General features: G+C 43.2%; 1 long non-coding RNA gene across 1 annotated transcript in view; it reads left to right on the forward strand.

Annotated features, from left to right (window-relative positions):
* LOC127659362 (uncharacterized) overlaps positions 1–17,458 on the forward strand; it is a 52,451-nt gene extending 34,993 nt beyond the window's left edge. The window contains exons 2-3 of the long non-coding RNA XR_007972527.1: positions 17,157–17,286; positions 17,367–17,458. This is a non-coding gene — a long non-coding RNA (uncharacterized LOC127659362). The remainder of the gene's footprint in view (positions 1–17,156; positions 17,287–17,366) is intronic.
* The last annotated feature ends 1,421 nt before the right edge of the window (positions 17,459–18,879 follow it).

Here is an 18,879-nt window from a genome sequence, read left to right on the forward strand (position 1 = left end):
GTCCTCGACGGTGTCGCCGAAAAGGCCAGTCTGAGAGACAGGTGCGTCCAGGAGGCGGTTCTTGTCGGCCTCACGCATCTCGACCAGACTGAGCCAGAGATGGTGTTCCTGGACCACTAGGGTGGCCATCGCCTGTCCGAGTGCCTGCGCTGTGGCCTTCGTCGCTCTCAGGGCGAGGTCAGTCGCTGAGCGCAGTTCCTGCAGCACATCAGGATCAGGTCCACCCCCGTGCATGTTTCTGAGTGCTTTGGTCTGGTGGACTTGCAGGAGGGCCATCGCATGCAGGGCGGGGGCAGCGTGTCCAGCCGCACTGTAGGCCTTCGCGTTGAGCGAGGATGTTGTCCTACAGGGCTTGGATGGGAGTACGGGGCGGCCACGCCAGGAGGTAGGGCTACCGGGGCATAGATGGTACGCAACTGCCCTATCGACCTGGGGAATCGCCCCGTATCCGTGGCGCTCTCCGCCGTCAAGGGTGGCGAGTGTGGAACGGGTGGCACCTAGACGGGCGGAGAGCGGGGCTCTCCACGTAGACGTCAGCTCGTCATGCACCTCCGGGAAAAACGGGACCGGGGGGATGCGAGGCCGCGAACGGCGCGCTGTCCCCAGGAACCAGTCATCCAACCGTAAAGGCTGTGGGGAGGATGGAGGGCTCCAATTCAACCCCACGCTTACGGCGGCCCGGGAAAGCATATCAGACATCTGAGCGTCGGCCTCAGCCTGGGCCTGCTGGCCCGAAGGCGGCAGTCCAGGGGAGTCCTCGGCATCAGACATCACACTCTCCGATGCAGCGGCGAGCTCATCTGCTTCGGGCTCGGGAGGATAGACAGCCGGGCCGTGAGGCGAGCCGCTATCGCCGCAAGCATGGGCGGGGACCAGCGAGTGTGTCGGGGAACGGGAGGTTCGCGGGGGGCTATCCGGCAAAACCGCACCCGCTGCCGCCCCCAAATCGCCCCCAGCGCCAACCGCATCGTCCTCAATCCCGTGGGAAGAAGGAGCAATGCGGGGTGCAGCTGGGGTGGCTTGCTTTCTGTTGAAAGCAAGCCGCGACTGCAACGTGGTCATGGTCATGTTCTCGCAGTGAGAACATGAACCATCCACAAACGCCGTCTCGGTGTGATCGCGGCCCAAACACACGAGACAGCGCCTGTGGCCGTCTGAAGCGGAGAGCACTCTACCGCATCCAGGAACAACACAGGGGCAGAAGGGCATCTTGAAAAAGACGCGTTCTGAAAAAAACGTTCAACGCCGCTGTGTTTTGCTCTTTTAAAGAAATTACTCTTTTAATAGGAATTTACTCTTTTAATACACAGTGTGTGTGTGTGTCTGCGCTGTCGAAGCGCTCAGGGGCAACAATGCACGCCGTGCAATGTAAAGGAGAAAGCCGCTGTTGTGCGCCGTCAAGATCCAACAGCATGCAGATCGTCAGAGGAAACAGGAACGTTTTAATGTGGTGTGTATCTCGCAGCAAACTGCAGACAGACCATCGGCTCCAAAGAAATTTTCTGACTAAACTTCCGTATTTGCCCCGCTTAAATACCCGTATGTGGGGGTGGGGTATGCAAATACTGACTGCCAACTCTCATTGGCCCTTTTCAATAGGTCAGAGGTGAATATCGGCGCTCAAGAGAGACCCCTAGTGTCGCTTCTCCGACACAACGTGGAGAGAGCGACAGAAGGGGAACCTTGGACATGTATGTAACACATATAGGCCTAACCCAAAATGGCCAAAACCGTTAATAAAGAATATAAACATTCGCTACACTGTGGGAAACGAACTGATTTAGAAAGCAATATTTATTTTACAGTGAGCAAAAATATCATGCTGTAAAACTATATGAAAATGTTATGTGGATCGATTACTCTGTCAAAACAGGTAATCTCTACCTTAATTTCTGAGGAATTTAATTTCTCCCCTGCATTGATTGTCTGATTAGAAGATGGACATGAGATATTTATTTCCATTTTACTGGCTTTTTGATAACTTGCATTACAACATGGTTTCTTTGAGTGGTGCACTCATGGGCAAAATATTACATGCATGCTTAAACGGCATTCCCATGAAAATCATGTACATTTTGTGTAACTGTCGTCTTTATGAGAGGAATGCACATGAATTCCAAGATGCTAAAAAAATTTGAAATTATTGACATGTACTGTAAATGTAAAACCCTACCTAATCTCATGCTGCAGTTCACAAATCTTTGGGCCATTAGTGATCAAAGTGTTAAATTACTATTCCAACTGAGACAATACTACTCCATACTGTTATATGACCAAACCTCATATAACATAATTGAAAGACAGAACATCATGGCAGAGGGGGTAAAGCACCGAGTAGGGGTGCAACAATCTAGACAAGCTAGATACTATAATGCCCGACAGAAAGATGCGCAGTTTCAGCCAAGTGATCTAGTCTGGGTTAAAACTCACCCTCTCTCGACTTCCTCAAATAAATACTCTGCTAAGCTAGCGCCGAAGTGGGAGGGACCAGCTGAAATAATAAAAAAAAATGGGGCCAATAAATTACACTGTTCGTTGGGGAGACCCATGTAAAACAGATATTTTAAATGTGGTTAACCTGAAGCGCTGGTACGGACGATCTCCTCCTATGCCGATGGCTGGGGGGGGATCTATGTAGCGTGGCCACATAAGGGGATGTTTTATATATAAGGTTCTTGACACAAAACTAATTATGTTTGTCATTTATGCCTATTAGTTATATTGCTTTCCCCTGTATTCCTGTTATTCCCTCAGCTGTTGTGTGTTGATCCCCATCTCTGTTCACGCGAGATCTTCGCGTGGTTTTGTGTTACGTGTTTTCCTGCCACGTAAACAGGAAGTTTCTTTCACTTTCTATTTAAGGAACCGCTATGCCGGTTTTCAGAGGCTCATTTGCGAGTACGCTCATTGACAAAAACTTCACTCATTCATTCATTGGAATTACGCTGGTGACTGTCCTTGGAGCGCTGAGACGCCGTTCCTCCAGGAGGTTATTTGTTTGGCTCGCAGCCAGGATTACTTTTTATCAGAGGACATTGGCCAGTCATCATTCAACGCAAGATCGAGCTCATCGGACTGTATAAAAAAAAAACCCGGTGAGGCTGATCTGAACACTGTATATAACTCTGTGCACTCTGGACTTCACTTTTACATGTATATACACCACACCTTGTTTGTTATTGTTGTAAATATTTTTGCTTTGTAAATACACCTGGGTTTAATGATTTTTCATCAGTGTTGATATATTTATTTTTTCTAATCATTAACCTATCATTAGAAACGGTACTGCTGTTCCCAAAATAGTGTAAACTCCACTTTAAGATTTTGGGGAGTGTTACATAGAGGTGGCCCGTACGGGGACTACGTGCTGTTTCTTTTTGGTTATAGTGTTTTTTGTGTGTTCATTAATATGGAAGACATGACACAAGCAAATGGTGGAATAATGAATGTAAATACTGATGAAATTGAGAATGAAGTAAAAGAGTTAAGGTGTAGCTCTGGGAAACTGAGGATGCTGATTTCACTGCGGGCCCGTTTGTTACCAGACGTAACCCGACAGATGAAATAGCATCTGTTTTGAGTTCAATGTATAATTCTGATGATGATGATGATGATGAAAGAGAAGTACTGAATATAAATGTTGTACAGACAATGCAAATGGAGATTGATAAACTCAAGGTGGATTTATTGGCTCTTAATGCAAAAATACAACATAATGAACAGGAATTACAACAGTCTGTAGATAGTTCCCTTAATAGGGAAACTAGTTTCCGGGAGGCAGTGGACGCTGGCTTAGCAGAGTTAGAAGTTCACTTCCAGAGGTCTATAGAGAAGTTGGAGAGAGCGCTGGTTGATTGTTTCCTGCGGAGAGATGCAAGATGGGAAAACCAAATGAAAAAGTTGAGATTCACCAGTACCCCATCTCGTTCTCAAATACAGCCTTTTTACCCTGCCTCTTCCCCATCTACAGTCAATGCCTTGAAAACTCCCGTACCAGCTACAAGACATAAAGTCCCCCCTGTTAACAGAGGAAACGCTACCTATGATGTCACTGCTGGAGCACAAATATCGAACATGGCTCACCCTTCAGGTATGCCCAATGTGTCATCTTTCTGTGGGAAACCCCCTATCCGTCTGGAATTTCCTTCCTTCGGTGAGTCTAGCGAGACATCCGACGTACTCCATTTCGTCGAACAGGTCGAAAATTATCTGGCCATTAGACCCCTGCCTAGTGTGGAGCTCGTTGGCACCCTGAGTACCGTGCTCAAAGGACCCGCTCAGAGTTGGTGGAAGGCTGAAAAAAACAAGATCAATGATTGGCAGTCTTTCAAAAATGCTTTCATGTCTGCTTTTCTTCCAGAGGATTACCTCACTGAAGTGGAAGACAAGTTGAGGTCACTGGTGCAGCAACCCAATCAGCGTTTAAGAGATTTCGCCTATGATTACCGAGCCCTCTGCCTCAAATGGAAGCCGGCCATCACAGAAGAGGAGATGGTGAACTGTATTCTCAATAACATCAACCCAAGGGTTGCGGGCTGTCTGAGAGGGACGGTGAAATCAGTGGAAAAGCTGGTGAAGGTGGGATCTATGGTGGAGAAGGACTGGATGGGGAGCAAAAGATTACTGGCAGAAAGTGGGAAAATTGAACAGCAAAGAAACAACAAATAAAAGACCACCTGAACGCCATACCTCAAAAAATCTAGCAGGAGTATCCATTGCTCAACTCCACCCAATGACATCCCTTCTAGTAGTGCCAATAACAATAAAAGGACAAGAGGTGAAGGCGGTGCTGGATACAGGGAGCACATACACCCTTATTCAGGAAAGCCTGTGGAGACAATTAGGAGGGGAAACAAAACCTGACACTCCAGGCCTTCTTCAACAGTTCATTATGGCTGATGGAAAAATGCACCAGGCGATCAACAGGAAAACAGTCTGTTATGAGTGGCATGACAGGATATGCAGGTTGGACACCTATATTATGAAGGATGCTCACCTGGCCTTTCCACTTATAGCTGGTCTGGACTTCCTAAGAACTGCTGAAGCCATAGTGGATGTCGGACAATGGAGATATGGACTGAAAATAGGCAAAGGATATATATATCATTCATTTCTAACTGCACTTCTAAATCCTGTATTGTCTTCACGTCTAATGGGTGAAAACATAGGCACGACCGCTGCGGTGAGTCTCTATTATGCCTTACCTCCAACCTGGAATTCAGCCACATGTGACTTACCCACACAAGTTGTTCCCAGCTGGGACTCCGACAATCAGGAGGAATTAAAAAAGCTGATGGAAAATTGTCCTCATACCACCTCTCAAGTCCTGGGAAAAACATCTGTGGAACAACACAAAATTATACTTTCTGACGAAATGCCCTTGAGATCCAGAGCTTATAGGGTCTCACCCTTCAAGAAGAAGATTATCGATGAGCAGGTAGAACAAATGCTACGAGACCATATCATCGAGCCTTCTTTCTCTCCGTGGTCATCACCTGTTGTCCTGGTCCCCAAACCTGATGGTTCCTACAGGTTCTGTGTGGACTATAGGAGGCTTAATAGTAAGACCATACCTGATGCTTATCCAATGCCTATAATCCACGACATCTTAGAATCCATGGAAGGCGCCTCCTGGTTCAGCACATTGGATTTGCAGTCAGGGTACTGGCAGGTTGAAATGGAGGAAGGTAGCAAAGCCAAAACAGCCTTCATCACCTCCAAGGTCTATTCCAGTTCCGCTCCATGCCATATGGATTACGGAATGCCGCTGCCATCTTCCAGAGGTTGATGGAGAAGGTCCTGGCAGAGTTGAGAGGGAAGTTTTGTTTCGTGTACATTGATGACATATCTACGCAAGGTCTTTATCAGAACATGTACAACATCTGAACACCATCCTGCAACGACTAAACCAAGCATCACTTACTCTGAACATGAAGAAGTGTCACTTCTTTAAGAAGCAGCTGAAGTTTCTTGGACATATAGTCTCAGAGAAAGGAGTAGAGGTCGACCCTGAAAAGACCACAGCGGTAGCTGAATGTCCTCCTCCCAAAGACATTAAAGCCCTCCAACGCTTCTTGGGAATAGCCGGGTGGTACCACAAGTTCATTCCCCATTTTGCCGACATCACACCTCCATTAAACAATCTAAAAAAGAAAGGAGTGAAGTGGGATTGGACCCCTGAGTGTCAGACCAGCCTGGAGACTATTAAACAACTATTACAAAACCCCCCTGTATTGATGCAACCAGACCTCAACCAACCTTTCCAGGTTCATACAGATGCCAGTGATGTAGGCTTAGGAGCCATTATTACCCAGCAAACTCCTGAGGGGGAACGGGTAATAGCTTACGCATCACGAACATTGCGTGGACCCGAATTGAATTATTCAACGGCTGAAAAAGAGTGTCTAGCTGTAGTCTGGGCGGTGGAAAAATGGAGACATTACCTTGAAGGAAGACAGTTTGATGTTTACAGCGACCATGCTGCCTTAACTTGGGCCTTCAACAGCCCTAAAACCTCCTCTCGGCTGACCCGGTGGACTCTTAGGTTGCAGCAATTCATCTTCCAAGTACATCACAGAAGAGGATGTCTGAACCTGGGACCAGATGCCTTGTCACGAGGCTGTGAAGCTCCTGAAAGTGAAGGTGTGCCCTGTCTAGCCATAATAAAATCAAAATGTGCCTCTGACATACCCCACACGTTACAGGAAATCTCACAAGCACAAAGTCATGACAATACGGTGTCTCTCCTCCAACTGGCCCAAAAAGCCAGAAAGGTTCAAGAAAACCAAATTACCTTTGAGGTCCACCAGGGGGTGTTATACCGCCGGGTTCCTGTAAAGAACAATGGAAATAAATTCCAACTGGTTGTTCCTCAGGCATTAATTCCTGGTTTCTTGCACTACATACACGATAACCCGCTGGGAGGACATCTGGGACGGCTGAAAACCTTACTGAGGCTCTTGGAGGTGGCGTGGTGGCCAACTGTCCGTAAGGATGTCTGGCAGTACGTAAAAGGATGTGAAACATGTCAAAAATATAAACATGAAAATACAAAACCCAGTGGTTTCTTTCAGCATACGCAAGTTACTGAACCAGGTCACACCTTGGGGATGGATTTTATGGGACCTTTCCCGACCAGTAAGAAACAAAACACTTACTTACTGGTAGTTGTTGATTATTACACCAAATGGGTAGAGTTGTTCCCCCTTCGAGATAGTAAGACCCCTAAGATTGTCAAAATTCTCAGGGAAGAGATCTTTACCCGATGGGGGGTCCCAAAATACATCATTTCTGACCGGGGAGCCCAATTCACCTCCAATGTGCTCGCAGAGCTCTGCAAATCCTGGGGAAGTATTCAAAAACGTACTACCAGCTATCACCCTCAGACAAACCTGACGGAAAGAATTAACAGGACGTTAAAAACAATGATTGCGTCATATGTGGGACAACATCATGAGAGATGGGACCAGTGGTTGCCTGAATTAAGATTTGCTATCAACACAGCACATCAAGAAACTACAGGGAGAACTCCGGCTGAATTAATGCTGGGCAGACAGCTACACGGTCCACTAGAGAGGTTAATCCTCAAAAACCCCACTCCTGACCAAACCTCATATAACATAATTGAAAGACAGAACACCATGGCAGAGGAGGTAAAGCACCGAGTAGGGGTGCAACAATCTAGACAAGCTAGATACTATAATGCCCGACGGAAAGATGCGCAGTTTCAGCCAGGTGATCTAGTCTGGGTTAAAACTCACCCTCTCTCGACTTCCTCAAATAAATACTCTGCTAAGCTAGCGCCCAAGTGGGAGGGACCAGCTGAAATAATTAAAAAAATGGGGCCAATAAATTACACTGTTCGTTGGGGAGACCCATGTAAAACAGATATTTTAAAAGTGGTTAACCTGAAACGCTGGTACGGACGATCTCCTCCTATGCCGATGGCTGGGGGTGGGGGGGGATCTATGTAGCGTGGCCACATAAGGGGATGTTTTATATATAAGGTTCTTGACACAAAACTAATTATGTTTGTCATTTATGCCTATTTGTTATATTGCTTTCCCCTGTATTCCTGTTATTCCCTCAGCTGTTGTGTGTTGATCCCCATCTCTGTTCACACGAGATCTTCGCGTGGTTTTGTGTTACGTGTTTTCCTGCCACGTAAACAGGAAGTTTCTTTCACTTTCTATTTAAGGAACCGCTATGCCGGTTTTCAGAGGCTCATTTGCGAGTATGCTCATTGACAAAAACTTCACTCATTCATTCATTGGAATTACGCTGGTGACTGTCCTTGGAGCGCTGAGACGCCGTTCCTCCTGGAGGTTATTCGTTTGGCTCGCAGCCAGGATTACTTTTTATCAGAGGACATTGGCCAGTCATCATTAAACGCAAGATCGAGCTCATCGGACTGTATAAAAAAAAACCCCGGTGAGGCTGATCTGAACACTGTATATAACTCTGTGCACTCTGGACTTCACTTTTACATGTATATACACCACACCTTGTTTGTTATTGTTGTAAATATTTTTGGTTTGTAAATACACCTGGGTTTAATGATTTTTCATCAGTGTTGATATATTTATTTTTTTTACTCCTGAACCTATCATTAGAAACGGTACTGCTGTTCCCAAAATAGTGTAAACTCCACTTTAAGATTTTGAGCAGAACCAGAAAATATGAACATATCACACCAGTCCTCAGGTCTTTACACTGGCTCCCAGTTACATTTAGGATTGATTTTAAAGTATTATTACTGGTATATAAATCACTCAATGGGCTAGGACCTCAATATATTGCAGATATGCTCACTGAATATAAACCCAACAGATCACTCAGATCATTAGGATCACATCAGCTAGAAATACCAAGGGTTTACTCGAAGCAAGGAGAGTCTGCTTTTAGCTATTATGCCAGCCGCAGCTGGAACCAGCTTCCAGAAGAGATCAGATGTGCTCCTACAGTAGTCACATTCAAATCCAGACTTAAAACGCATCTGTTTAGCTGTGCATTTACTGAATGAGCACTGTGCCATTGTTTGTCCGACTGTTTGTACTGTATTTTATATTCTAAACTGTTTCAATTATTCTTATTTTTTTATTCTTATTTTAATCTCTTCTATGTAAAGCACTTTGAATTACCATTGTGTATGAAATGTGCTATATAAATAAACTTGCCTTGCCTAGTGATGGTGTAATAGAGCATGACCATGGTACTTTGATATTTACCATGGTGCTGAATGTTTATAATATTAATGTACCATGGCACTACTTGAATACATGTCCAAAAAATATGGCATTGCCATGGTACAAGCTTCCTAAATACATGTTAACCATATGTGATGAGGAGGAGCATGTGGCCGGGCCGTGATGGAGCATGGCCAGCGATGAATCAGCTGATCAGTGGGAGAGCGAGATAAGGTGCGGCCAGAGATACTGAAAATCTGTGGTTCCGAAATCTGGGAGGGAGGAGAGATGTGCTGTTGTGGGTTCCTCACCACTGCCATCAGCCAGGGGATCAGCCGCGACCGTCTGCCTGGGGATAGTGGTTGCTGCCGACCGCCGACAGCTGGAAGTACTGCAGTTGTCTGCCGAGAAGGGGAGCAGTTCCATTTGCCAGGGGTCGGAGGACTCGCTGCCATCCACCAGGAGAGGAGAGAGCTTGTGTCCACCAGAGGGCGGAGGAGCAGTTGAAAACCGGGCGACAGCCTCCCCTCAGAGAGATGAGAGCGGGATGCTCGTGGCCGCATTGCATATTGGTTTTAAGTTAATTTATATCATTAAACTTTACGTTGACTGTTCACCCGGTTCCTGCCTACTCCTTGCCCGACCTTGAACTGTTACACCAAAATACTTTGTGTTATAAAGCGACCAGTATTGAGTGAGTGTGATCTAGTTTGCATACACGCCTGTATGTGAGCATAGGTGTACAAAGCATTAAAAGGTCCATGTGACCTCCCCAAAGCTTCTGATCAGCTTATCATAAAGAACAAACACAAATGTACACTACACAAAGTCCAAGCTCTTAAACTGCACTGAATGTCACCCTGTGATCTGTGCTAGTTATGCTGGGTGAGGTTATTTCTGGTCAGTACCAGATGAGAGCCAGAAAATGTGTTTGTGGAAACTGCCTCTTTTCCCAAAGTTCAAATCTTTTAACAATGCATGAAGTGATCTATGCTGTTGTGTAAAGTTGGTCAAACATGTTAACTTGAGTGATAAAATGTTTAAGAGCTTTACCATAAAACATACTTTGGCTTTTGTCATCTTACCTTTTTATTATGCACCACAAAATCGATAGCTTTTTGTGAATTGAAGCAAAAGACGTAGGAAATGGGGATCTTTGATAATCATTAATATTCTATTGAATTCGATGTTTGTTGATTTTTAAAGGATTACAAAGCTAACATTGATTCTAATGAATGTTCTATTGATTTTAATAATTGATAGTTATCTAATGTTAATTATTGCTAATAACCAAACCCGCTCCTAAACTGTGAGCCCTACATTTTATTCACCAAAGTGGCATTCAACTGATCGCAATGTATGGTCAGGACATTAATAACGTAAAAAATTACAATTTGAAAAAAAAAGTTCAGAACTTCTTAAACTACTTTAATAGTTCTCATAAATGCTCCATGTGTAGCAATGACAGCTTTGCAGATCTTTGGTCTGTCAGTTTGTCCAGATACTCTGGTGACATTTCACCCTATACTTCCTGTAGCACTTGCCATAGATGTGGCTGTCTTGTCAGGCACTTCTCACACATCTTGCAGTCTAGCTGATCCCACAAAATCTCAATGGGGTTAAGATCCATAACTCTTTTCCAATTATCTTTTGTCCAATGTTTGTTTCTTTTCCCACTAACCTTATTTTTGATTTTCTGTTTCAAAAGTCACTTTCTTTTGAAATTCTCTTTACTGTTGTACATGAAACTTGTTTTGAGTGGGTAGAATTCAATGAAGCGGAGGACATGTGAGGCATCTATTTCTCAAACTAGAGACACTGATGTACTTATCCTCTTGTTTAGTTGTACATCTGGCTTTCCACATCTCCTCGTTAGAGCCATTTGTCCTTTGTCTTTGAAGACCGTAGTGTACACCTTTTCTATGAAACCTTCAGTTTTTTGGCAATTTCAAGCACTGCCTTAATTCCTCAAACAATGATTGACTGACGAGTTTCTAGAGAAAGTTGTATCTCTTTTGCCAGTTTTTGACCTAATATTGACCTTAAGCCATGCTAGTCTATTGCATACTGTGGCAACTCAAAATCGAATACAAAGACAATGTCAAGCTACATTTGATAAACCAAATAGCTTCCAACTGTGTTTAATATAAAGGCAAGTGAATGTCTAGTAGAAAATTAGCAATTTAGCATGATTACTCAATAACATTTTTGAGTGATGGATGCTGGAAATGGGGCCTGTCTAGAATAGTGATTGTGCTTTTTTTTTATTTTTATTTTTTATATCAGTTATGTCCTGACTATACTTTATGATCTGTTTAATTCCACTTTGGTGAATTCAAGTACCAATTTCCTTCTTAAACAGCTACATATGAACATTATTCCAAATTTCTGGCCACCAGTTTTAATATTTTTAAAGACTTTAAAAATATACAGAGTTGTTTAGCTAATGGTGACAAATTACAATTTGGGTTTGCGCAAGTAAAACTTCAACAGATTGCACCCCTAAAATTATTAACTTTTATTTACATAAAGTTGTTGCAAGTTTTAGGCCTAATTATTATAATTAGTGTAGTTTTTAAGCTTTCAAATATGAGTGTATACAGTGCACCCAGAAAGTATTCACAGCGCTTACCAAAATGGATAAAATTATTTTTCTCAAAATTCTACAAACAATACCCCATAATGACAACGTGAAATGTTTTTTGAAATCTTTGCAAATGTATAAAAATAAAAAAAATAAATCACATGCACATAAGTATTCGCAGACTTTGCTCAATACGTTGTTGAAGCACCTTTGGCACCAATTACAGCCTCAAGTATTTTTGTGTATGATGCTACAATCTTGGCACACCTATTCTTGGGCAGTTTCTCCCATTCTTCTTTGCAGGACCGCTCAAGCTCAATCAGGTTGGATGGGGAGCGTCGGTGCACAGCCTTTTTCAGATCTCTCCAGAGATGTTCAAGTCTGGGCTCTGACTGGGCCACTCAAGGACATTCACAGAGTTGTCCCATAGCCACTCCTTTGTTATCTTGGCTGTGTGCTTAGGGTTGTTGTCCTGTTGGAAGATGAACATTTGCCCTAGTCTGAGGTCCAGAGCGCTCTGGAGCAGGTTTTCATCAAGGATGTCTCTGTACATTGCTACATTCATCTTTCCCTTGATCCTGACTAGTCTCCCAGTTCCTGCTGCTGAAAAATATCCCCACAACTTGATTATGCCACCACCATGCTTCACTTCACCACCAAGGTGCACTACCACAGGCGGGACTGGCCACAGCAGACAGAATTCTCTGTGGGGTGGAACAACGTCAAGTGGGAGCCACTGGTGGACCCCCAGAGTGTGCTAATGCATCACTGCACATCAAATTGGGCCTTATGAAACAATTTTTCAGAGCTCTTGATAAGGAGTTGGCAGCCTTCAAGTACCTTCCAAGATTTCTTCCTTGAGCTGTCTGAGGCAAAGAAGATCCTGGAGTGCCATGAATTCCCCAAGAAGCTCACTAGTAAGGAGAAAGAGGATTGGAACAGCTCTGTCGCAGTGGTTCAGGGCTTCCTGGGCAATCACAAGGCCGAAAACTATGTGGAGCTGGTTGAGACTCTGGTGAAAAACTATGGGACAATGGGCTGTAGGATGTCCCTCAATGTCCATATCATTGATGCTTATCTTGATAAATTCAAGGAGAACATGGGAGCGGAAGGCAAGCTCTTCCATCAGGATATACTGGAATTTGAATGCCGCAACCAAAGACAGTATAATGAGAATATGATTGGAGACTGCATTTGGGGGCTGATTCGTGAAAGTGATTTACAGTACAAGCGTAAATCTCAAACTACTCACTTTTTTTGTATTATTTTTGTATAAATGCATGTTAATTTGTATTCATATGTTGTTTTCTGACTTCACGTGAACGAAAAGACACATTCGCCCATTTTCTCATTGGAAATAGGTTCATTTAAAAATTTCACTGTCCTGGTCACAAAAGCAAAGTTTGTGGGGAATAATAGCCATTTTCTATACTTTTGAAGCATAAGCTATTAGGAAATAAAACATACTACCCAGGAACAAAAATTTAGTTACATAGTGATATCACTAAGCCTGATTAGATTACAGGCTTGGTGGACATGTAGATTTACAGTTTAGATTATTGTGTTTGATTTCATTAAGTTATTGAAATACAGAAATTAAATTAAAATGAAAGTGACTTAAATACAGCACTCCTGTGACTAACATATTTATTATTAAAAAAATAATTGTAAATAAATACTAAATGGTGTATATACTAATATACATTCCTAGCACCATGAAAAGTACACTGAATCATTCTCAAAGGTTTCAAACATATTTTTCAAGTTGTGAAAAATTATTTGTTTTGATCTTGATGAATACGACTTACAGCTCGTGGAAATCAAAACTCCAGTATCTCAAAATATTAGAATAAAGAATTTATAATACAGAAATGTCGACCTTCTGAAAAGTTAATTTATGCACTCAATACTTGGTCGGGGCTCCTTTTAGCACAATTACTGCAAATAAATATTGCTCAGTGGTCCAAAGTCCTCTTTTGAGAATAAAGTAAATTCTGCATTTCATTTGGAAATCAAGGTCCCAGAGTCTGGAGGAAGAGTGGAGAAGCACAGTGTCCAAGTTGCTTGAAGTCCTGTTTGAAGTTTCCCCAGTCAGTGATGATTTGGGGTGCCATGTCATCATCTGGTGTTGGTCCACTGTGTTTTCTCAAGTAAAGAGTCAATGCAGCCATCTACCAGGAGATATGAGGGCACACTATGCTTCCATCTGCTGACAAGCTTATTGGAGATGCTGATTTCCTTTTCCAGCAGGACTTGGTACCTGCTCACAGTGCCAAAACTACTAGTAACTGGTTTGCTGACCATGGTATGTGCTTGATTGGCCAGCCAACTCGCCTGACCTGAACCCCATAGAAAATCTTTGTGGTGTTTTCAAGAGGAAAATGAGACACCAGACCGAACAACACAGAAAAGCTGAAGGCCGCCATCAAAGCAATCTGGGCTTTCATAACATCTCAGCAGTGCCACAGGCTGATTGTCGCAGTGATGCAGTAATTCGTGCAATACGAGCCTCGATCAAGTATTGAATGCATAAATTAAAACTTTTCAGAAGGTTAACATTCTAATATTGAGTTACAGGATTTTTGATTTCCATGAGCTGTAAGCCGTAATCATCAAGATAAAAAAAAAAAAGGCTTGAAATATTTAACTTGATGTGTAATGAATATATGAAAGTTCCACTTTTTTAAATTACAGAAATCTTTTCCACTATATTCTCTCTCTCTGTGTGTGTGTGTGTGTGTGTGTGTGTGTGTGTGTGTGTGTGTGTGTGTGTGTGTGTGTGTGTGTGTGTGTACAGTCAGGTCCATAAATATTGGGACATCGACACAATTCTAATCTTTTTGGCTCTATACACCACCACAATGTATTTGAAATGAAATGAAGACTTTCAGCTTTAATTTGAGGGTATTTACATCCAAATCATGTGAACGGTGTAGGAATTACAACAGTTTGTATATGTGCCTCCCACTTTTTAAGGGACCAAAAGTAAGAGGCACATATACAAACTGTTGTAATTCCTACACAGTTCACCTGATTTGGATGTAAATACCCTCACAAGAGCGCGAGAGGTCTCAGACATGAGCTTGTGATGTTGACTCGAGGACATAAGAGCCCGGAGTGGCAAGAACATCCAACTATAAAATCTTATATGTGCGGAGAGGACCAGCCTGCCGCATTACAAACATGCTGCAGAGGGACACCTCTAGCCAAGGCTTTAGAGGAGGCGACCCCTCTGGTAGAGTGAGCCCTGATCCCTACTGGCAAAGCTTGACCGCGTGCCTCGTAGGCCAGGGCAATAGCATCCCTCACCCATTGCGACATTGTCTGCTTGGTGGCGGCTGCACTCTTGTTACGGCCCCCATGACAAACTAATAGTTGCCGTGACATACGCCACTGGCTAGTGGAGTGAACATAAGCCTGAAGGGCATGGACTGGACACAGTCCGTGAAGTCTTTCCTGATCTGGCGTTGTAAATGGCGGGGAACAGAAGGCTTTAAGAGTGACCGCATTAAAAAATCTAAGCAGGATTGCAAGACAGACAGAGCCTGCATATCCCCAATTCTTTTTAGAGCAGTAATTGCCATAACCATCTTGAGAGTCAAAAGTTTATCAGACGCTAACTCTAGCGGTTCAAAGGGGGTCTCAACCAGACCCTCAAGGACTATTACTAAGTCCCATGAAGGGATCCTGGTCCTAGCAGAAGGTCTTAATTGCATGGCTCCACGAACGAAGCGAGCAAGCATAGGATGTTTCCCCAATGTCATCCCATCAATCAAGGCGTGGCAAGCCGACAGAGTTGCCACATAAACCCTGAGAGTGGCGGGGCATGTGCCTGTTGACTGTTTTTCCTCCAGAAAGTCTAGAACTGAAGCAATCTGGCAGATAACTGATCTGCATTATGTGCACTGTACCATCTTTCAAAGCCACCCCATTTATTGGCATAACTGCTTCTAGTAGAGGGAGCCCTGCCATTCTGGCACTTAGAATGGTCTCGATAACTTCAGGTGAAAGCCCCTCAGTTGGTACCCTTCAGGGCCAAACATGAAGGTTCCACAACTTGGGCCGGGGATGAAATATTGTCCCCTGAGACGGAAGGTCCCTGCTGTCTGGACTCGCCCAAGGTGAGCCGTTGAGGAGAGACATTATCTCCGAGAACCATACCCTGTTCAGCCAATGCAGCACATTAGTAAGAGGCAGGATCCTTGCTGGCGAACTCTGGCCAAGCATCCCGGGAGCAGAGAAACCGGAGGAAATGCATAAAGGCGCATTCTGGGCCATGTATGTGCCATTGTGTCCAGACCCAGGGGGGCTGGGTGACTCAGAGAGAAGTAGAGGGGACATTGTGCTGTTTGTTGGGAGGTGAAGAGGTCTGCTCTGTAAAATCTCAACCAGATTTGTTCCACTACCTCGGGGTGGAGTTTCCACTCCCCCACCATCATTCAAATGAGAGCCCCATTGAGGGGCCAATCCCACAATTTCCTTAACTCAGGCCGGGGTTGCCAAATGCCACCCCATGCCTGAGACAACATATTACTCTGACTGAAATCCCTGGTTTCTCTCCAGCGCATCAATGCCCAGCGTTCAGCCCCTGTCTGAACAGGAGATCCACCCACAAATTCAACAAACAGCACTTCAACCCACAGAGGAGGCATCTGTCATTGTCACATTTCGTGATGCACCTGTTCCAATGGAATGCCCATCCGCAGAAAGTGGATCTGTTTCCATGGTAACAGAGCTTGGTAGCACCCATGCGTCACTCTGATGGCAGATAGGAGTTTTACTTACTCAAAAATGTTATGAGGGCAGAAAGGAAAATGATTGGTTTACAGCTTCAACCAATGAAAATGAAGCAAAGGCGGGGTCAAGACGTTTGAATGTACGGAGGGAATCAGTCAGACTCGGGAATACAAGACAATACCTGTCAAGTGGGAGAACGCATTTTCGCGCTGCTCTCAGGGCAGGAGTACGCAATAGGTTCATATCGCTGTGTTATTGTTAGTGAACTACGCGCTGCTCTCAGGGCAGGAGTACGCAATAGATTCATATCGCTGTGTTATTGTTAGTGAACTACGCACTGCTCTCAGGGCAGGAGTACGCAATAGGTTCATATCGCTGTGTTATTGTTAGTGAACTACGCGCTGCTCTCAGGGCAGGAGTACTCAATAGGTTCATATCGCTGTGTTATTATGAAAAGCAAAGGCACAGAAAAATACTATAGAGGAAAAGCTGACTGGCATGGGTGTGCAGCCCACCAAGCGGACCAAACTGACTTCACTGTGCACTAAACTGTGTGAAGGTAAAACATTTTAAGTGATTTTTAAGTGTCTTTTTAGGTTGGGTATTATATTTTTTTAATAAATCTATTTGTTTACATCGTTTCGTTTCAGATGAATGCAGTGAGCTGGTCGGTGACATAATGTTCCTGGCAGCAAAGTTTACTCCACAAAGAAAAGTGGTCCAGAAATTGTGTGAAAATGAGGATGTCCATGATGCAATTTCCAAAACTGAAGCCTGCAGGTAAAGTACATTTTATTATGTTGAATGTTTTTAATGACTATGTAAATTTAAACCAAAAGCTTTATGTACTTCAATTGCAGGAAGACCTTACAAACACTTCTGGTGACTTTAGGGAGAAACTGGGAGACATTTGAACAGGCAACCCATGGGCTTGGGCCTGGTTTAATGGTGGGCACATTCGAGTTCATTGACTCCTGCCTCAAAGAAAAAATTAAAACACTTAAATCCTCTACGAAAAATGTGAACTAGTTAAGGTACAGCTGTTTAATAATACCTTTCTGTTGTAATAATATGTTGCTGTGTTTTATAGATACCTATAATCCACTTTATTTATTTTTTTAATTGTTTTGTAATTTGTAATTCAATTTTGTTCCTTAATACAAAAGTATTCAATATTTTATTGTAATGTTAAAGCAAAATACCATTCAATAAAAGCATTATTTTGTGAATTATTTACAATCACCATTTGTTCCTTCATTTTGTTCTCATACAAAGCATCTGTACAACACTCATTGACCAAAACTAAGCATGTAGGCTAGGCAGAGCATATAGTTATTGTTTCATCAATGAAACATTTCTTATCTCTCTACAAGATCAACCACGTTTTTTCTTCTTTTTGACCGTGTAAGTTACAGTGACTGCATCTTTTGCTTATTTTTTACCCTTTTATGATAATTATGAAGTGCAGTCACTTTTCTTTTCCTTGATAGTTTGCTAAACTGTGAAAAAACTCATTTGTGTGCTCTCTGTACTAAACTGTGCACTTCCTTATCCTCGTTAAATTTCGTGTGAATCCTCAGATATGTTCTCACAGGATGTTGTGTAGATAATGTTATGAACTAAGATACATACACACACCTCTCCATAGCTATTTGCAATGCATTTGCAAAATTTGGCCCCTTTACGACGTACAATTCCTACACTCCCATCAAAATTATATACAGTAAGGTCTTCATTATCTGCGAAATAGTATTCACTGTCAACAATTTTTCTTGCTGCTTCTGCCCTAAGGTCTGGAATTACAAGTCCTTGTTTTTCTGCAATGGTTTGTGAGAAAATTAAGTGTTTGCACACAGATCCACAGTGGAATATTTTGCAATCGCAATTATGCATCACCAAGTCAACTCTGTGAGATTGTGTGCTTGTATCGGGTGGAACCAAACACACTCCATCTCCACTTTTGCATCCAGGCCTTTTGCAATCATGCAATGGGCAGCATTTGTGGTCTCTTCAGTGTTCGCTCCTTTTATTCGTCCAGTGTCTGTCAGGTCATCCAGGTAACTGAACAATTAAATCAAAGAACAAGTTGTCAAATGATTTAGACTTTTTAGACATTTGTTATACCCTTAGACATTTGTATAGATTTCATAGGCTATAAACTAATTAAAATAAACAGTGGGGAAAAGACTGTTATAAATAGAGGGAGTGCGGGGGTGACTCTTTGTATACTGTGTTTTATGGGGTCGAGTTTTATAACAACCAACAATGCCCTCGGAGCTGACAGACCTTTTTACTAAATGTTTTCATTAGTGTGCTTTTTAAAGGAATTGAGCATGATAAGGCTATAGAGAATAGCTAATGTTTATACTAGAG

Source organism: Xyrauchen texanus, chromosome 18 (assembly GCF_025860055.1).
Source record: "Xyrauchen texanus isolate HMW12.3.18 chromosome 18, RBS_HiC_50CHRs, whole genome shotgun sequence".
Lineage (NCBI taxonomy): Eukaryota > Metazoa > Chordata > Actinopteri > Cypriniformes > Catostomidae > Xyrauchen > Xyrauchen texanus.